Genomic DNA, 22,604 nt, shown 5'->3' on the forward strand with positions numbered 1-22,604 from the left:
TCTCTCTCTCTCTCTCTCTCTCTCTCTCTCTCTCTCTCTCTCTCTCTTTTTCTCTCCAGGTGTAGTTCTCTGCATGGCTGGACAAGATGCAAATTTATAATTATAGAGAATATCAGTATGAATCAATCCATTGATTTAAAAAAAAAACAGTTGTGTTTACTTCTACCCTAAGTATCTGGGCTATTCTGTTCCAAGGCATCCAACAGTGTTGGGAATGGGCTTTCTGTCATGGAGTGGACGTTAAGTTAAATAAGATATTTATTGGCTACTCCCACAAATTCTGAGACACTATTGCCTTAGCATGTCTTGCAGGTAGGAGAGATTGTTGTCAAATGTTCTGTGCCTTGGTTACTGTCCATATTCTCTCTCAGTAGCCTGCGGAGTATCTTCCTGCACCACATGTAGGGGTAAAGACTCCATGCAGTAACCAGCTCACTCTTGCTACCTTCAGTGAGCTACCTGGATATTGTCTGAGCAATGGTATAAGCTCCTCTAGACACTCAGATGGCCAGACCCTACCCCTGAGGGCGTCCAACTGCAAGCTTCCACCCAAAGGACAGTCTCCCTACCAAAAAAGCTCAAACCCCGCCCCTCCAGACATGGGCAGCCAACTGGACTTGAAAACCCACCAATCCCCACCCTCCAAGAAATGGTATATAAAATCCATCTTCTGCTCAGTTCACTGCTGCTCCTCGCCTGAGCAAAGGCAGGCACTTTCCTGGGTTCTTCCCGTTAATTTCTTGTGTGAGGTTTGTTGTGAGGTATAATAACTCTGAAGTATTCTTTTCCTCTTAACTGCCAAGATACTTTCCCCTTCAGGGCTATAACCCTTGCCTTTGGAAACCTCAACTGCCCCTGCCCCGACTCCCACTGAAGGAGAGCTGTACCACCCTGAGGAAATCAAGCCCCACTGGAGTAGAGCTGCTACACTTTGAGGAAACTTTTCTCAACAGGAACATAGCACTAACACTTGCCATAGAGAACCTGCTCTCCACAAGAGATTTAACACTTTCATTGGGGAAGCCTATCCCCTCAGACTGCTAACACTCACAAATAGGGTACCCACTGTCAGTCTGCCAAGAGCAACTCACTGTCCAGGCATCCATCTGGGTTGTTTGGGGCTCTCCACAGGACCTCATCAGCCAATAACTCAACTGAATACAGCTTGGTCCAGGCACTAAGAACTTTGCCTTACTATAAGAGAAGGGCATTTAGACTCAATATACCTCATTACTAGGACTCCTCGCTAGGATCACCTTCATAGATTTCAGGAAGTTTCCACTAAACTGTTTCCACACCATCCTCCAAATGTCCCCCAATTTCAACACTCCATCACTCGGTATCATTTTACACATACACACTTGATTCTTCCTTGCTTGACCCCACATGTCCCAAGTCCACCCATAAAATCTATTCTATTTTTTTCTTCTCATGGAGATCCTTGTGTTCCCCTACTCCAGGCTCCTCCTCTTTCTTAATCTTAATCTCCATGGGTCTACAGACTGCAGCTTGGTTACCATTTACTTAATGCCCACTTATAAATGAATACATACCATATTTGTCTTTCTGGGTCTGGGTTACCTCACTCAAGAGGATTGTTTCTAGTTCTATCCATTTGCATGCAAATTTCATAATGTCATCTTTATAATAACTGAATAATACTTCATTGTGCAAATGTGCCATATATTCTGTGTCCATTCTTCAGTTGAGGGACCTCTAAGTAGTTTCCAGTTTCTGGCTATTATGAATAAAGCCACAATGAACAGAGTTGGAAAAATATTCTCATAGTAACTTTTGAGTATCTGTATACCCAAGAGTAGTGTAGTTGGGTCTTGAGGTAGATGGATTTCCAATCGTCTGAGGAACTGTCATACTGGTTCCCATAGTAGCTCTACAAGCTTGTACTCTCAAGCTTGGAGAAATGTTACCCTTGCTCAATATCCCAGTCAGTGTGAGTGATCATTTGTGTTGTTGACCTTACCCATTCTGATGAGTCTAAATGGAATCTCAAAATAGATTTGAATTGCATTTCCCTGATGGCTAAGGATGTTGTACATTTCTTTAAGTGTTTCACAGCCACTGAGATTACTGTATTAAGAATGCTCTGTTTCGCTGTGTGATGGTAGCACAATACCTTCAGTCCCAGTACTCTGGAGGCAGAAGTAGACAGATCTCTGAGTTCAAGCCAGCCTGGTCTACAGAGTGAGTTCCAGGACAGTCAGGAACCCCATCTTTAAAAATCAAAGCCAAACTAACAAAAAACAGATCTCTGTTTAGATCTGTATCCCATTTTTAATTGAATTATTTGGTTTCCTGGTATTTGTTTCTTGAGTTATTTATATACTTTGAATATTTTATATTGTTCGAGGCTATTGTGAAAGATGTTTTCTTCCTAATTTATTTCTCAGTCCATTTGACATTTGTGTATAGTAGTTCTACTTATTTTTTTTCAGTTAGCCTTGTATCCAGCCACCTAGCTGAAAGTGTTTATCAGCTGTAGGAGTTCCCAGGTAGAATTTCTAGGGTCACTTATGAATACTATCATATCATCTGCAAATATTGATACTTTGACTTCACCTTTTCATTTTTTATTCCCTTGAAAAGTTCAAGTACTATACTGAATAGATATGGAGAAAGTGGAAAACCTTGTTTTGTTCCTGATTTTAATGGAATTGTTTTGATTTTCCTTCTCCTTTAAATTTAATGTTGGCTATAGGCTTGGTATAAATTTCCTTTATTATGTTTAGATTGTCCCCTTTTATCCCTGATATCATCAAGACATTTATCATGAAGCAGTGTTGAATTTTGTCAATATCTTTTTGACATTAAATGAGATGACTATGTGGTTTTTCTTTCAATTTCTTTAATATAACGAATTATGTTTACTGATTTGTGTATTTTGAACCAACACTGTGTCTCTGGGAGAAAGTTTACTTGGTCACTATGGATGATATTTTTATGGAGATGCTTAGTCCTATGAACTTTCCTGTTAACATCAACTTTCCTTGTGTCCCAACAGTTTGGCTATGCTGTGTAATCATTTGCATTGATGTCCAGAAAGTCTTTCATTTTTTTATTTCTGTCTTGACCCGTTTTTCATTCAGTAGAGAGCTGTTCAGTTTCCATGACTTTGTAAGCTTTATGTTGTTTCTTTGTTGTTGATATCAAGATTTGATCCATAGTTGTCAGATAGAATTTTCTGGAAGTTTTTTCAAATATCTTGTATCTGTTGAAACTTGTTTTGTATCCCAGTATGTGGTTAATTTTGGAGAAGGTTAAGTGAGATGCTGAGAAGTTATGTTCTTTTGTGTTTGAGTGAAATGTTGTAGATATTTGTTAGGTCCTATTGTTTTGTTTAGTTTTCATCTGGATGACCTGTCCATTGGTGAGAGTGCAGTTTTAATGTCTCCCACTATCAGTGCAGGAGGGTTAATATATGATTTAAGCTGTAGAGGAGTTCATTTACAAAAGTGGGTGCCCTTGTGCTTGAGGCATGAGTGTTAAGAACTGAAATGTTATCTTGAGCAATTTTTCCTTTGATGAGTATGTAATACCTTTCCCCATCTCTTTTGATTAGTTCTGTTTTGGGGCCTATTTTGTTAGTATGGCTACTCCTGCTTGCATCTTAGGTTCATCTGCTCAGAATATATTTTTACTACCTTTATCCCATAGGTAATGTCTATCCTTGGTGTTGAGGTATGTTTCTTGGATGTAACAGAAGGATGGGTGACTCAATCACAAAAGAACACACATGGTATGCATTCCTTGATAAGTGCATATTAGCCCAAAAAGCTGGGAATACCCAAGAGAGATAGTTTTAATTTGGATTTATCATGGAATATCTTATTTTCCCCATCTATAATAAATGAAATTTTGTGGGGGAGTAGTAGTCTGGAATGGCATCTGTGGGCTCTTAGAGCACATCTGTCCAGGTCATTCTGATTTTCAAAGTCCCAACTGAGAAGTTGGGTGTTATTCTAGTCTATATTTGTTACATTATAGTATTGCTCAATAAATGTGAATTGTTTTTCCATAAAATGTAGTAGAAGGTCCTCTGTCATTCAAAGTGAAAATTGTTTTGAAAAGTTACTTTCTTTGTTTTAGTGTTTTGACAATTATGTGGTGAGGAGACTTCCTTTTCTAGTCCAATCTATTTAGTGTTCTGTATTCTCATTGTAATTTTCTAGCTATCTCTTTCTTTAGGTTAGAAAATTTTTCTTCTATAATTTTGTTTAAATTATTTTCTGGGGGAGACAGGAGAGAAGCCCATAGGGCCAAGAGATTCCAATGAATGGAAATATGCTGTAGCAGCAGGAAGACCTCTAGAAAGTCCCAGAGACCTGGAATATGAGAGGCTTCCAGGACTCAATGGGGATGACCTTAGCTGAAATGCCCAACAGTGGGGAGATGGAACCTGAAGAGACCACCTGCAGTAGATAGACATGGCCCTCAGTTGAGGCCTGCGGCCACCCACCCATCTTCAAATTTTTTGACCCATAATTGTTCCTTTCTAAAGGAAATGCAGGGAAAAACTGGAGCAGAGACTGAAGGAAAGACCATGTAGTGACTGATGCAACTTGGGATCCAGTCCATGCACAGGCACCACACTCTGGCATTATTACTAATGCCATATTGTGTTTGTAGACAGGAGCCTAGCATTGTCATCCTCTGAAAGGCTCTACTAGCAGCTGATTGAAACAGATGCAGAGAATTACAGCCAACCATTGGACTGATGTTGGGAACCCCTATGGAAGAGTTAGGGAAAGGACTGAAGGAGCTGAAGTGGATTGCAACCCCATAGGAAGAACAACAGATCAACTTACTGGGGCCCCTGAGATCTCCCAGAGACTAAGCCACCAACTAAGGAACATACACAGGCTGGTCTGTGGTCCCAGGTACATATGTAACAGAGGACTGCTTGTCTGGCCTCAGTGGAAGAAGATATGACTAATCCTGTAGAAAACTGATGTCCTAGGGAAGGGGTGAGGTGGGGGTAGGTGGGCAGATGGGGGAGGATCCTTTCAGAAGCACAGCAGAGATAAGATGGGATTAACAATTTGGAGAAGGGGGGACTGGGGGACAACATTTGTATTGTAAATAAATAAAATAATTTAATACAAATGGAGCATATATATCCCTAGGCCTTTCTTCTTCCTCCTAGGTTTTTCTTCTTTCTCTTAGGTTTTTTTTTTTAAATATGTCTCAGATTCCCTGAATGCTTTGTGTCACAATATTTTTTAGATTTAACATTTTATTTGACTGATGTATTATTTCTTCTAGTGTATCTTCAGAGCCTGAGACTGTTTATTCCATCTCTTGCTTTCTGATGGTGAACCTTGACTCTGTAGTTCCTGTTCGAATTCTCAACCTTTTCCTTTTCAAATTTCCCTTTCTGTTTCTTATTGCTTCTATTTTCATTTTCAGTTCTAAAACAGTTTTATAGGTCTCATTTCCTTCAACTGTTTGTTTACTTGTTTGGGTTTTTTTTTCCTTTGCTTTAAGGATGTATTCATTTCTTCCAAATATTTGTATGTGTTTTCCTGAATTTATTTAATGGATTTATTTATTTCCTCTTTAAGGACCTCTGTCATCTTGGTAGAGTTGGTTTTAAGATCTTTTTCTTGTGCTTAAGCTATGTTAGAATATTGAGGGTCTGCTGTGGTAGGACAGCTGGGCTTTGGTAGAGACATATTGTTCTGCTTGTTACTGATTCCGTTCCTATGCTGGCTGGCATCTAGACATCTCATCTGGTTTGGAGGATTATAGGTCTAGATGTTGCTTTCTGGGTTTCCCTTTGTTGGGTGGGTGTTTTGTTTCTTTTTTTTTTTGTTTCCTTTCTGGATTTTCAGAGAGTGTGTTGGCTGTGTGTTGCCTATTTTATTAACCAGATTGGCTGATGCATTCCCAGGAAATGCCTGCTGGTATTGGATGCTGGGATGAAGAAATGATTGTGAGGAGGTGGGTCAGAGGGGGATCCATAGTATCCACAGGAGGCATGGGAGGGGTGGGGGGAAGGGATAGCTAAAGCTGGTATTCTTTTACAGCCTTAGTGAGGAGACTGAGAGGTTGGACTTAGGGAAATAGTTAAAGTGGACAACGTCTGAAGGCACCATATCTGATTCTTTCCTGTGTAGCCTTTGTTTGAGCAGGGGAATATCAGCTTGAGTCAGGGGCAGGGAGGGTGGAACACAGCCACAAGTGCAAGGAGGAGGCCAGGAAGGAAGGCCTATGGAATCTACAGAGACATGTGGGGGTGGTTGCTGCAGCTGCTGGTGTCCTGTTATAACACTAGCCTTAAGGATTGGGTCTGGGAGAACAGAGAGCCTATATGTACTTTCTTACTGGATTTAAAACATTTGAAAAACTCACAGCTTTAAACTATTATAATGGCAGATTTACAAAGGGCACGAAACATTACATGCAGCTTCAAATATTTGCTACCGTTGTTTTGCCAATTTGACACAAGCTCCTGTTACCTGGGAAGACAGGTGACTCCATCCCAGCCTATTAGAAAGCCTGTGGAAGCATTTTGTTGATTACTGATTGATGTGAGATACCCTAGACCAGTGTAGGTAGTGCTACCCCTGGGCAGTTGTTCTTGGGATGTATAAGAAAGCAGGCTAAGAAAAACAGGAGGATCAAGCCAGTAAGTAGTGTTTCTCCATGACCTCTATTTCAGTTCCTACATTCATGTTCTTGCTCTGTTTAAGTTCCTGCCTTGGCTGCCTCAGTGATGGGTTGTGATTAGGATGTGTAAGTCAAATAAACTCCTTCCTTCCAAGTTGATTTTGGTCATGATGTATATCATCACAGTAGAAATCAAAGTACAACAAATAGCATGTAATAATAATAATAAGCTGTGTTTGTCACAGATGTTTATCGAACATCTTGAATTTTGCTTATAGATCTTTTACATAGCTCTTCTGCTGTCTATTCATACTTCTGAGCTTTATCACTTTGCAATCTCTTTGTCTGTTTTTTTAAAATCAATTAGCTAACAAAATACAATGAATTAAATAAGCAGTTGCACACACCATGACAATCTTCAACAATGATGAAATTGAATACAGTTGCTACTTTCAATTGGGAGATTCTAGCTCTGGGGCCGTTTAAATAATACTAGAGGTAAATAAAACAGGTGTTATAATTTGCATAATGCCAATCTTTGAAGAGTTATAAGTAGGGCTGGAGAGATGGCTCAGGGATTAAGATCACTGGTTGTTCTTTCAGAAGACCTGGGTTCAATTCCCAATGCCCACATGACAGCTTACAGCTATCTGGAACTCTGATCTCAGATGATCCAACAGGTACATGGTATCCAGACACGCATGTAAGTAGAATACCCATTCACATAAAATAAAAGCTAAAAAAGATTTTTACAAAAAGGATCATAAGTAAATAAGCTCACTGTTCTAGATTTCCTCATCCTGCAAATACACAGTATATTCCATCTATATGTATTTCCACTACATTAACATTTCCAGGAGAAGTTTTCTTCTTTATTAATTTCCTAGCCAGAGCCCTGAATAGTCAGAGGAAATACAGTTTAGTAAAGATATTTTAAAAGAACCCTGTCCTTCTAAAGAGATAATTTCTCTCTTACGCATAATATTCATCCCGGGTGCTTCCACCTGAAATTTTCTTTTTTGCTCTTTAACAAAAGAATATTTATCAGTTCTGCAGCTGATTATTAAAATATTTCACAGTATTATTTCCAAGGAATTTTGACTGCATTATGACAAATATGAAAAGATTTTATTCAAGGGAGTAAAATGAATTCTCTTGGCACAAAAACATGGTACTTGTATACAAATTGATCATTTGAATCACAAAACCCATAAATATAGGCTGGGTAACATATTTGCACACCAACCAAACTATAATCTAAAACTATATTATCATGCATTAATTGCTTTATTTAGTACTTAATTCTTAATCCTTACAGAACATCACATTAAATTTTTTGTATGTAATAAAATATATGTATTTGTAATGTGCAACTCTATTAAATAGATGTCCTACTTGGAAAAGCAAATTAAGTAAAAATCCATTATTTATTTTTATACTGAAAGAAAAGGGAAGTCTGGCAAGGGAGTAAGCTGTCAAGTATGTAGCTTGGGTTAAATTACTGTTGGGGTCCTTTTGTTTACATGACAATGGTACTCCCTCTCTACAATAATGGAGAACAGTTTTTCCATTTTCAGAATTATTATTCAAGACATACGCAAGCTCCAAAGCCAGTGTGTTCTGTCACTCAACATATTTTCATCTTTCAGTTTGCAAATAAAGAGAACAAAATGTGAGGTTAAAATCCATACTCTCAGATAGACTGACTCCTTTACAATAATTTCTGATGCATGCCGTAAGTGCTCAGCATGTCTTATATATGTTATGAGTTTATTATCTCATTTATACATTGTGATGGTCAGTTTTATGTCAGTTTGACACAAGGTAGAGTTATTTGAGGAGAAGGACTTTCGGTTGAGAGAATGCCTCAATAAGATTTGCCTGTAAGAAAACAGGCAGTAAATTTTCTTGATTAGTGATTGGTGGGGGGCTGCTCAGCTTACTCTGGTAGTGCCAACCCTGGGTAGGTGGTCCTGGATGTTATAAGAGAACAGGCTCAGCAAGTCATGAGGAGCAAGCCAGTAAACAGCACTCCTTTGTGGTCTTTGCATTTGTTCTTGCCCCTGGGTTCCTGCCTTGAAATCCTGCCCTGACTTCCTTCAATAATAGACTGTGTAACCTGGGAGTTATAATCTGGCATAAACCCTTTCCTGTCCAAGTTGCTTTTGGTCATGGTGTTTATTGTAGTGAATGAAATTCTAAGTAAGATATACTTCATGCACAGCATATTCATTGAGCTATCAAAGCAACATGGCACATGTATATGACTCATCATTTTGATCAGACCAATTTTATCAGTTTATCAGAATTTTAACAATTCTTCCAACATTTAACTAATCTGGATTTATCAAAGAGCTTTATATCAGAAATATATTTTTGATTGTATTTATTTACCACTCACTCAGCAAATTGTACCATTTGACCATAAAGAGAACAGTTTCTTTGTGGGGGAAACATTTCTGGCTCAGGAGGAGGTGTCAGACAATTTAAGCTCATAAATAAATAATCAACAGGCCATGTCCAATAACCAGATGGATCAATCTGATTAATTGATCAAACCAATCAATCTATTATTTGTAATACGAAGTCGATAATATCAGACTAGATTATCAGAATCTGATATTGTCTTAGACAAAAACAATACAAAACAAAGAGTAACAAAACTACAGCTTTCGAGTAACATTGCAGTGATTTATACATTTTAACACGTTTGTGCATGTTGTTTTCTGAAACTTAACATAGGCAACTTTTGTCTTTCTTCATAGACCCCAAGTCATAAGAAAACCTATTTTAAGTGTTCAATTCTATGCTCTAGACATGGTTAACACAACTGCTTAGGTAAGGGAGTTTCTAAAATACATGCTGATACACACTGAGCAGAGAACCCTTAGGTAGTACATGAGTGGGAAGAAGCCCAGGCCTAAAGCAAAGTACAGGTCAATAGCCCTCTCACAGTGAACTAAAGAACTCATAGGTTCTATCATTTTTGCTAGAATATTGGCTCAAGTACAGGGTCACATAGAGACTACAGAAATGCTCAGCACACACGGGCTAAGTGCAAGAATCACATCAAGACCAAGTTGACATCACTTCAAATATGTATGGTTGGTTTGACATACAGAAGTCAATAAATGATATTTATCTTATAAAAAACTTAAGGATGGAAATCACATGATAGTCTCCACATATATGGAAAGGTATAGGCTGTGAGTCCAGATAGAATGCAGTGAGAGTGGACCAAAAGATACTGAGAGGTTCAAAGTGTCAGTTGTAAGAAGAAAGTGTACCGGGCAAAGAGCATAAGAGAGAGGAGGTAGTAAGAAGCGAAGGAAGAAACAATGAAGACAAGTTCTGTTTAAGAAATGCCATGATGAAACTTTATTCTCTGTAAGTGAACAAAACTTTAAAAACAAAAAGAGAAAAAAGAAAGAAAACAACACAAGATAAGAGAGAGATGGGTAACAAAGCAAAGCCCTGAGGCTTCATGGTTGAGAACATGTTTGTCCGAGTCTTTTTATCTACACTGCAAGGCATAAACTGTGGATGAAAGAAAATGCAGAGATGTGAAAATGTTTTAAGATAAGGAGTAAAGACCTGTTTATCTGGCCAAGGTTAACTCTCTAGTACCTGTATTAAGTGCACCTTAGCCACATGTTAAGCACTAACTTTGGCCTACCAGGTTTAAAACACGCCGATAACAAGGAAAGCCAGGGACTAGATTACAATAGAATCAAATATGAAGCCACTACCACTAGAAAGCAACGTGAAGAACATGAGGATAATGTCCACATTCAAGAACTCAGAGTCAACACATCATATTCTCCATCCTTAATTCAAAACCTTAGAATTCTTTATTTTGTTTTCCCCATAACTAACCCTTCTTTAAAGATCTTTCTAATGTAACAGCCTTTGTAATATGAACACACTGATCCCTCCCCACCCCCTTTTTTCCCTTTCAGGAATAGATTGGTCATGAGCTAATTTTAATGTTCATGCCTGGAATTTGATGTGACTAATTTAAAGGTCAGACTTCTTAACCGTTATGAATATTTTCTGTGTATCTTCTGACATTATAAAACGAAATATAATCTTATACCACTGAAATTTCTTGACTCTAGAGATTTTGTTTTATGCCATAAGCCATGGCACATCTTAAGTATAGAATTTCAAGTCTAATACTTAGAGGAAAACGAGGCATATTGTGAAATTGATTATATAGTGTTACCCAACTTGAATAGCGTGTAAATTCTCTATAAGACTCACACAAAGCATACTGCAAATACTGAATAATTATGGAAAAGCCAAAATTCAACCATCCCAGGCCCTTAACTGGAATCCTTCTTTTTAAAAAATGTGTATTTGATAGTAATGAATAAACTTAAATGAGACTTTTAATAATCAAAAGAGGTATGAATATCATTAGAATGCAGATCTCAGTAAAATTGTAAGGTTTCTAAAGGTATGATCCCTCTTTCTAGTGTTTTATTAATTTTTTTGTTTTTTTTTTGTTGTTGTTGTTTTCAAAAGGAGTTTTAAAATAAGTAGAAATCCTGTGGAAGGGTCACTCACCTGAATACATGCATATCTTGGTAATTTTTTAAACACCACAAAATGCATGAAATTCTGGCTGCAGTAGTGAAATCTAGAAGAATATCTTTTAGATTAGATGTTAAATCAATGTTTTCCAGCAATTACAGATTACATGGCAAATCTGGTAAGACCTAGTTGTACATTTAAATCCCTGACAGATGTCTTCAGAATACTTGTTTCCTCCGGGAAACAACGGTTTGAATATAACATTGAGTTATCAACATATTTTCTGTTAATAAGTTACCAAAAATATTTACTATTGCAACATGCATTTATAATTTGCCAGTTTCATAGTTTCATTAATGTCCCCTTTGTTTCTTTCTCTTATAGAAGGCTGAAGGGACAAAGGTTTATATTACATAAAAAATTTGGAAATTTGTAGTGTAATAGTAAAATATAGAGAAAATTCATTGTATAAAATGATAGAGCATTGACTTGAAATTTTAGGATTTTAGTGGCAAATATCATGGTATTTAGCATGGCTTAAGTTAATGTACTCCAAAGAAGATTGTTTTTAAACAATATAATATTTACAATCAACAGTCAAAGATTTTTTTAAAATGTAGTATCAGTGGTCTAGTTAAAGTTACCTTTGGAAATTACCTCTGATAGAGTATAGAAGTCTATCTTGACTATCAGTACTTGTGTTAAATAATTTGGTTTTGAATCAATAATACTGGCTATGTAATTATTGAAAAATATTTGTTTCAAATTTGTTCTCTCTCTCTCTCTCTCTCTCTCTCTCTCTCTCTCTCTCTCTCTCTCTCTCTCCTTCCCTCCCTCCCTCCCTTTCTCTCTCCCTGTAGAATTTCAAGTAATTAAAGCTATCCTCAAATTCTCTATGTAGATGGGAATTTCTGATCCTTCTGCCTCTCTCTCCTTTCCGTAGTAATGGGATTACAGGCAGTTCATCCCATTTTCAGGAAAAGGTAGATTAGTATAAATCTTTTAAAGTTCCGGGTAAACCATGATACATACATACATACATACATACATACATACATACATACATACATACGTATATGGAAAATGTGGGGCTGTAGCTCACATGTGGGCGTGGGTTCTGTTGGGCTGAGTTGTGGATCCTGGTTATCTGTCCCCTAAGCGGATGGAACTGCAGCTCAGGCTCAGGGAGCAGAAGCGTGGGAATTTGACTGAGTTCACTCCACACAGAGCCAGGTGGACATTGGTCTGTGAGAAGTCACAGAACTCTGCTTAGGGCATGGGGAGATCTCAGTCTGAGGTCCCGCGGGGTTAGAACTCTTGGATTGGGGGGTCTCTGGGCCAAGGCAGCTGGCCGGAAACCAGTGGTCTCAGACCTTGAGCACCCAGGCGCCACTAGGGGACCACAGAGGGACTAAGACGGGGGCATATGGGCTGGACTGGCCCTCAGCCTAGAGGGACAAAGGAGAGAAGCTCTGACAGCACCCTGTAGGGTAGAGACTCTTGGTCATAGCGACTCGCTTGGCTGGGTCATGGCTAGCTCGGCTAGCTTGCTTGAGTTGGAGGCCTCTGTGGCTGGAATGTAGAGAGATCCTCCAGTGGGAGTTTAGGCAACAGCTCATTAGTTGAATGCCCGCTCTAAGGTTCTCCACAGTGGACCCCAAGTATGAGAGGTAGTCCATGGTTTTAAAAGTTTTATTGTCATGGCTAAAAGTGTATGCAGCTGTACCCTGTGTCCTCAGGGCAGGCCTGATGTTAAATAGTTTTTGCAAGGAGGAGGGTCTGGGAAGGAATGCTTAATTGGCTGTGTCTTCTGGCTTTTAGGTATCTCATTAATATGCTGAGCAGATAGAGGAGCACCTTTATAGAGAAAAGAGGGAGGAGGGAGAGGAGGGATGGGATGGGAGGTTTGTGAAGGGGAAACCTGGGAAGGGAAATATCATAAAATGATTAATTAAAAATAAATAAATATAAATGCTTAATATCTTTAAGAAAATTGAAGTTAGCATATCAATCAGTGATTTGAGAAAACTATTATGGAGAGAGAAGCCGTGGTACGCTAAAATAAATTCACCAAATAAAATGTCTATGAAGAAAAATAAAAACAACACTGTCATAAAAATTATCCCTATGGGGATGATGATACAGCTCAGTGAGTAAACTGAGTGTTGATAAACAAAATACCTGAGTCTGCCTTCCCAGCACCCATATACAAAGCTGAGCATGACTTAAAGCAAGTACATACCTATAAACCAGTCCTGGGGTAGGGTTGGGGGACAAGTGGAGAAAGGCAATTCACCAGAGGTTGGTGACCAGAGTGTCTAGCAAATCGGTGAGCTCAACATTCAGTGACATTCGAGACCTTGTCTCAAAAAACTAAATAGAAAGTTATTTTTTTAAAAAGGATATTCCGTATTAAATTTTGGCCTATATGGGCATTATAATAGGTAAGTCCATCCACATGAATATAATACTTTGTGTGTGTGTGTGTGTGTGTGTGTGTGTGCATATGTCTGCATGTCCATTTATTCCTGTAATGCTGAGTTAAAAGTACCACTAATTTGAAGCTAGATTGGACTACAGAGAAGGATCTGACCCTAAAATATATATATCAACTAATAAATGGATAATGAAAATGTAATACATGTACATCGTAGGATTGCATTCAGTTCTAAAGAAAGTTGAAATTATGTGGTTAGCAGATAAATCAATCAAACTGGGAAGATTATACTGAGCAAGAAGACCTAGGCCCTGAAATCATGTCTATGTTTCACTTATATGTAGATTCTAACCTCAACTCTTTAGTATTGCATATTTAAGTTGGACCATTTCAAGAATCTGGGAAACTAGAATTTAACAGTAGACTAAGGGTTGGCCTTGAGCAAGGATGGATGGTAGTGCACAGGTAAAATCAGCGTAGAGGAATATTGGGAGTAGAAAGGTTCAAACAGGGAGAGGATTAGAAGTAGGAGACTTAGGAGAATTGGGCGTAATCAATAAAACAAGGACATGAGAAAGCCACTCAGAAGTTACTATTGTGGGAGAGAAGAGCACTGGTAAACTAGTATAGAATCATGTACTATATGCCTATTATCTGAAAACCTTATTAAAAGATATAAAAGAGTCTTTGAAGGCAGGTGCCAAATGAGGTTATCCAATGCTATTTCTAGAAGGAATGACTCACTAAATAAAATCCGTATTGCCAAGTATGGAATATCTCCATAGGAGTTGTTGGTAGCTGAAGTTCAAGAAAATGCCAAAGCTGTACAGATGTTTGCTATTCCACTTGATTTTCTAAAAGAATTAGTTGATAAAACACACCACACCTTACTGCTATATAGCTTTCATAGTGTTGGATGGTATTTTACAGACTATTGGGGAGAAGAGTCTAAAGCCATCCCAGTTTTATCAATACATAAACTCTGAATTTCAATATCTACCTGTCAAAAAAAATGAGTCTATTCTTGCAATAGTGCCATGACAGTTATAGGGAGTGAACATCCACTCTCTGCTTCAATTTGAGGCCTGCTGTATAAGAGGAAATCCATGCCCAGTACTGTAAATCTATCCCAAAACCCATGACTGAAGAAAACTGTGATCGTAGAAGTGAACCTAATGCAGCTGACTTAGCTATGTTGACATATAAAAAAAAAAAGCATTTTGTTTACATGTGTGCTCACATACAAAGGCAACTCACATGCTAAATCAGAGAAACTTCTCTTTGCACTATTCAAAGGTAAATGTAAAATTCCCTCTTGCACAAGATGCTGAAAGAAGAGGACAGGTAAACGCTTACTCCTAAACAAGATGTACTACTCCCTTAAGGCTCAGGAAGTACTGCAGAAGAGAGAGAGTAGGAAGATTGCAGGAATTAAAAGATAGGGAAAAAGATGGCAACATGTCATCTTCCAAGTATGGCAAGCTCCTGGAAATCATGAATTCACATCTACTGGCTGTTGGTTCACATAAATCAGGCCTTGTAATAATCAGCTGTGGAAGGAAAAGATCTCACAGGGCCCTACAACTCACTGTTCATTTATTAGCAACAGATTCAAAGACAAGGGATGGCATACCCACTAGTGAGCTCAACAGGATCAACAGACAGTTCCAAACCAAGGGTCACCTAGATGGTTCATGTTAAAGTCTGTGCAACACAAAAGAAATCCAAAAATATGGTAAATAGATTTACTAGGGTGAAGAATTGTTGCAAGCATGGGAGAGAAATAAGAGAGAGAAATAACCACAATAGATTATAGACATATAAAAGAATTGCCATACTAAATTTATTGATAAGTATAAAAGAGAGGCACAAACATATGGGCTAGTAAAAAGATTAAATATACTAGACTAGATGGTTAGTAATGACATAAGGAAAAGCTATCAAGCAATCATTCAGAAAAATAAGACAGATAAACAAACCAATTTATACATATTTGCAGTCAATCCATCCCAGAGACAAAAACAACAACAACAAAAAAAACATCTAAAATGTAATATTCTTTAGTAGTTTGATAATTAACAAGTTTGAGAAAGGCTAGTCAATTTTAAAAGAAAAATCAATTAAACATGAAAATATAGACATGTGCACTGTTCAACATCAATAGTATCTAAAATAGATGCTGAGCAATAATTAACATAATTATAGAAGTAACTTTTATCTGACTGATATAATTGTCATCTCAGAGGCTTACTGCTGAATAAGTTTACCCTTTCTATTTCTTTCTGAACTCTGGCTGGCTGGCTCAACTCAGCTGTTCTGGCTCAAACTCTACTCCAAGCTGCCTGACTCAATCTTGCTTCTCTGAGCTTCTCAATGAATCGCTCTGCTTGGCCTCAAATAACCTTTGGCAATTTGTTATAATCTTCTGGTTCTATTCTTTGGCTTCAACAGCCTCTGGTGACTTGAGTTTACTGAACTGCCTGAATTCATGAATGAACTCAACTCCCCTGTACTCACTGCACTGACTCCCAATTCACTGACAAACTGCACTTGCCCTCGCTGAGCTGCTCTTAAGTAGGCTTTCTCCTTAGTGTTAGGCATATCCTATCTCTAACTCATTTTGTCACATCTTTCTCTGATTCATCACTTTATCTTTCCCTTAAGTAGATGTCATTGTTTGGAACCAAAGGTGTTTACTAAAGGATTTCAGCCAGATTAAAGGTATGGGTTAAGGACATGTCTGCTTTCCTGCATCTTTGGATGTGATCAGAACAGACACATTGCTGGATTTAAGTTCCTTTACACATAATGGTAAAAACCTTTTATTTAACAACAGTAATAAAATTTTGATTTTTAGATATAGCTAACATTGTCTGTTATACTTAGAAAACTTAAGAGACCAAGTTCATGGGTTTATATTTTCATATATCTTGAAGCCTGTTTAAATGAAATAAAATGACAATTAAATTTAATCTGATACTCAAAATATATATTTAAGTGTGCTAAAAATATGTCCATTTTCAGGTTTTTTTCAATTTTAAAACTGAAGACTTACTATTCATGATATACAGAAGATTATTTTTAAATTATTATAAACCAAATTGTATTAAGGAAGATCTGTTGATTAGATATGATTAGTCTTCTATTAACCAAATCATACACATTAAAACACTGTATACTTGTTGTTACCTATACTGTGCTGAAGCTTTCTGCTTTTAAAGTACACATATACTGCTACTAAAGTAGCAGATGTGATCAATGAAACCAAAGGTTTGTATTCTATTGAAAAGACAAGAGTATACACTTCTTTTTATAAAAGAAAGTAAACCAGAAGTCCTCATGCTAGAAAAACAATGATGCATTGTAAATACTCAATTACTTCACAAAAGCATTGAGATTCTGTAGGATTTAATTTACTTGACTTGGTCTGAAGTTTAAGTTACTCCATCAACTGCTTTGTTTCTAAGTAATCATACATGCAGTCTCTTCTCCTCCTTTATGGGGGACTATAATTACCGAAAATACAAAATAAATCTCTTATAAGCTATTTACTAATATTTCATATTAAATTTTCCCCATAAATGCACTCGTTGGTATACATTTGACATGAAATAATCCCTTCTAGATGACATCATTGAAGTACATCTAGTTTCACATAAACTGTATAAATATAAACCGTGTAGGACAGTATCTTTGTGCATTAAATGTGTCACCATTTATTTTGATTCTTTAAATTCTCTTTCTATTTTGGCAGAAACCATAATTCATTCAGGGATTTGCACAAATTTTCACTTAGATATTTGGCCATAGTGTAATTTGAAAAAATATAGTAAAATTCAAGAAATTACAAATGACAAAAGAATCATCAAAATTTGAAGCTAGCCTGACGTACAAAGCAAGTTCTGATGCCACAAATAAGTTCATGGGTAAGAATAACAGTGCATGAATTATAACATACAACTTAAGAAGAAAACATTGAGAATAAGATGACAAATTCGATCAACTGTGGGAATTAATGAAGACATTTTGAGTTCAGAACATGTTATTTTCATGCTATTGTCAACGATGGAGGTACAAAGTATTCTTAATATGGGAACAAAGAAGTGAGTATTTATGATCCTTCAATTGATGAGTGCATGAGTGAACTTGTAGGAATCTTTGAGACCATGAGGCAGGACTTCACAGAGTAGGAAGTTAGAGTAATAGAGGAGCAGTATCTGCAAATTAACCTAAGTCCTTGGCAAACATGAACCAAGTCTCTTAGAGCTGTTTCTTACTTCATAGTGCTTATAACTGAAACTTCTAGAAAAGATTAAGCATTACCTTTCTAGCTGGGATAACAATAGTGAAAAATAGAGAATGACAACAGGTGGTTGGTTTGTTTGATATCATCGTTACCAGAAACTTATGTGAAAGAGCTGTAATGGAAGGTAAGAAGAACATAACAATTTTCTTACAGTCACCAGACCAAATGCCAACATTAAAACAACAATATAAAAATCTATAAATGGAGGAGGTTTGGCCCAGACAAGCTGGCAAATATTACATTTAAGTGAAAGGGGCACCAAAATACTTCCTCCTCTATTAAAAACCCAAAGAATTTTAATTTAAACTTAATTACAGTTTTAAGTAAAGCATTACACATTAATTATCCAGTCTCCGAGGACATGCAAAATAATGTCCTTTTGCAGGAAGTAGGTTCAGTGCTGACTAGTTGCCAACTGTCAAACTAAGGGTTTTTTTAAGAGACCTCATGTGCAGAGGTTTTAAAAAGTAGAGGAAATAAAATAATATATGTGTATAAATAATTAGCATGCCTTCTGTAATAATTCTCTGTGAAACCATAACTTTTACAATGAAAAAGAAGCACACACCAAATTGGAAAGCATTACATCAGCCTTTTAAGGGTGAGAAAATGCAGTATCATTTTACAAAAAGCTAAGTAATGTCAACCAAAAAAAGATTTAAGTTTAGAGATTCATTTCCTTACAGCACAAATATTTTCTAAACAAATTAATGCCTACTTTAAAGAATACAAGAATGAAACATACAAAGAAGGGCATAAATGATGCATAATGGTATCTAAATTAATTTATAGGCTAAGTCTAAGAACATCTCAAATGCATATGTATTCATCAATATCTATTGCCTTTATAGTTCACATGTACATAATATATGTAATTAACAGCAAAATACAGGAAATCATCATTCCTAAGGGGCTAATGTTGATTATAAGTATAGATCTTGGACAATCTTGAGCAAATGAAAAACTTTAATCAAAAGCTATTTTCAAAACTCCCAGATAACCATTAGCTTTTTGAACAGAAACTTAAGTAAATCTTCCATTGGGAAAGTTCAAAGTATCCCAAATTTCTCACTTTTAGGCAAGCAATGGAGTTGCAAGACACTTGATCTTCCAAAAGAGTTTTGCAGATTGTCATGTGGACAGTCTTATAAAATATATATATTTAAAAATGTAAAACTATATTAAACTTAATGTTGACAGTGGTAACACATGCTTTTGATACTTATTCTGACTCTGACTCTCAATTCTCATTGTGTTTCGCTTCCTACATCAGTCAGACTAAGGTGTTTTATAAATAAACTTTTGCTTATATTGCTTGTTTTTTATTCCTGTTCTGGGCTGCTGGAGGTCAAACTCACACAGTCTTACCTGAGACAGGAGATCCCGCTAACACTAAACTGAATTCCAAGTCATTCTTCTTTTTTCAGAAATGGTTCACTCACATGAGTAGAGTGTGTGTTTTCATTTTGATTTCTTTCTTGTTAGTTTTGCTCTTTTTGAAATAATTTCTTGAAAATGTCAAACATGATCTCCACTGAGGCTTTATTATGACAGTAGCCATTTTCTCACTAGGCCCATTCCTTTTGTGCAAGTATTGATGTAGACAGTTCCCACCATTGGATAGACAACAGACACCTGATGGATAGAATGTTTTGTCCAGCCTGAATTCCATATTGTACCTGAATTCCAACCTTCTGCTCACAGAGACCAAAGCTGAGCAACTAATAAGGTACTGTCTCTTCCCAAAATCAAATGGTCATTTAGCAATGGATCTCATTTAATACCTTCTCCTTTGAGAAGAAGCATTGTTACATTTTGTGGATAACAGACACATCTTTTTGAATGGGAGTTATGTCTTTAGTTTTTGGCCACATGGCCTTAACAACCACTTCCATTCACAGGCTTACAGATTATTTAATACACATGGTCTCTAGTGACTTCCTAGGATTTCAAGGCTAACTGAGCACTACTGCCTCATAATCCATTTTGGTTTGAGACAAGGTCTCAGTATGTATCCAAAGCTAGCCTCTAATATGTTACACTTCAGTTATATATCCTGGGATGATAGTCATGCATCACAATCCTGGTTGCCATAATACAATTTGAATTATGTGCTCTTGTCACCATCTAGATCACTAGAAACTATTATGCTATGCTTAACTGTATATCTTAAATGAGCTTGCTTAGTTTTCATACTGTATGCTAGATGATGAGTGTGTGGGACACAGAATAGCCGTGAAACAAGTTGGAGAGTCATGGTTGAATAGATGCATGCCACAGAAACTTGACTGCCTGCGTCTGATCCCCAGAATCCACAGGGAAAATAAATAATGGATTTCCAAAAGTTGCTTTCCAGCCTGCATGCCATATCTTGTGTGTGCTCACACACACATACACACATACACACAGACACACACACAATATTGTTTTTATTTTTAAAAGAATAACTGAAGGAAAAGAAGTGAACAGGAGTAAGATGCAGAGATAGAATTATAACAGGCCAGTACTGAGTCCCACATGTACCTACCCACTTACCCATTTGGTACCATGGAAACCACCTTCAGTGTGATGTTCCGACATTAGCATTAGCATCTATGTGCACAAAGGAAGATAAGGTTGCTCTGATATTTCCTCTACAAGCCTACAATCGCTTTGTGTATACACCTCACGTGCACTCTTCATTTCAGTTCTCATATCACCTTGTTGTCAAGGAAACAGGCATCAGCAACACTTTGGAAATAGTGAAAAGAAATTCAGGAAAGAAGAAATGTATATTGTATACTGAGGTATATAAGACTTCACTTCTCTAAAGAACAACATTTTTCCTGTGTAAGTGAATCAAATTCAAACTGACTGCAAAGCAAGGCATCAAAGCCTGACAGGGTAAATGCTATGAACAAAGCTCACTAAAAGCAGAATAATAACCAGGCAAAATATTAGTTTGATAATTAAAGTTTATTACAGAATGTACCCATTATACAAAACAATATAGTACACTATATACATATTTGAAATTATAATATTTACTTAATTCAGTGATCAGTAACAGAAAACATAAAAGTTCCTGACTATAGGCAACCAATTTATTTTAAATTATGAATTTATTTGCTTGGAGACTATATTTTTTACTAAAGACAATGTAGTGGAAAAACAGGCTCTATTGTTAAATATCTTTATAATCATATTGTAGCTAGCTTCCCAAAAGTGAGGAGAGTGGCACACTTTGAGCAGTTCAACTGTAAATAATTTAATGAAAAGGTCATTTTCTGAGATAGAAGATTAAAGCAAGTGATGGTATAGGTAGGGCTAGAAGAGTGGGTCTGTGGTTAAGAGCACTTGCTCCTCTTCCTGACAACCCAATTCAGTTCACAGCACCCTCACTGAACAGCTCTCAGGTGCCTATAATGCCAGATCCGGGAGATCTGATGTCCTCTTCTTCTCTTTCTTTCTGTTTTTGATATTGTTTGTTTGTTTGTTTACAGGGTCTTATTATATAGCCCTAGCTGCCTGGAGCTGATTATATAGCAGGTTCATCTCAAACTCACAGCAATCTGCCCTCCAAGTAGTGAGATTAAAGGCATGTTATCAGCACCAACAACAATTATTTAATGATCTATAACTTTAAATGGGAGAAAGAGAAAGAGCACTCAGGGATTAGAGAAAATAAATTTTAAAGAGCAAACAGCATTGCTGCTTACAGGATTTGAGAGACTGTTACCACAATCAAATGAGCATAGAGGGAAGACAGCTGACTACAGATCCAGAGAAATGAGCAAGGCAAGAAAGGAATGAGAACTGTTGGAGGACAGATCAGGATAGAGATAATGACTGGACTGTAAAAACGAGATTAAAAATAACTTTTAAAAAACATATAGTATTTTTAAAAAAAGATAAGAAAGGAGTGAGGATGGTCCTTGGGCAAGAAAAAAATAGCTCCCTTTCTTTCTATCCTTTTAAGAGTTCTGTTGATATGTGCCATTGATAGAAACCAGCCACAACCCCAATGAAAAAGGATTTAGACAAGCAAACAAGAAAATCATATTTGACATATTCACTTATCAGTTACACTACCTAAGGCAAATAACCTAATCTTACCTTTCTCTTTTATTTATTTTTAAAATATGAATAACATGAACTTCCTTGATTTGAAAGAAAATCTGAAAATCAGTTGGGAAATCAAAATAACACAACAAATTTTAGAAATTGTCTTTTCTAAGTGAGTTTTTTATGAAAATGTCATAGGATGTTTGCTGTGAAGTTAAAAGGAATATAACTTGAGGAGTTGAAAATTTAGACAATATTAAAAATATAAACACACACACACACACACATATATATTTATATATATATGTACTAGATAACAGTGATATATATAAAATATATAGTAAAATTTAGTAAAATATCAAAAAAAGAAAATAAATAAAAAAGGTTTTAGTTTGGTTATATATAAGTATATAATATATGTATCTATAATAACAGTTTACAATCTATAAAAATTAATCACCATACCAGTTTTAACATTTTTTTAATTCATGGAAAAGAAAGTAATTTTTGAAAATCAATTCTTGTCAAGCATGGTGATACACACCTATAATCTCAAGCTTTTGGGAAGATAAACCAGGAGCTCAAAGTCAGAATTTTTTGTCTAGTGAGATAGTCGCCAAAAAAAAGTAAGAAATAGATGAAAGAAGAAAGGAA

General features: G+C 36.6%; 1 pseudogene; it reads right to left on the reverse strand.

The window, feature by feature from the left end:
- LOC114634658 overlaps window positions 1–20,486 on the reverse strand; it is a 36,281-nt pseudogene extending 15,795 nt beyond the window's left edge.
- Between the last annotated feature and the right edge of the window lie 2,118 nt (window positions 20,487–22,604).

This window comes from Grammomys surdaster, unplaced genomic scaffold, assembly GCF_004785775.1.
Source record: "Grammomys surdaster isolate TR1022 unplaced genomic scaffold, NIH_TR_1.0 99, whole genome shotgun sequence".
NCBI classification, from domain to species: domain Eukaryota; kingdom Metazoa; phylum Chordata; class Mammalia; order Rodentia; family Muridae; genus Grammomys; species Grammomys surdaster.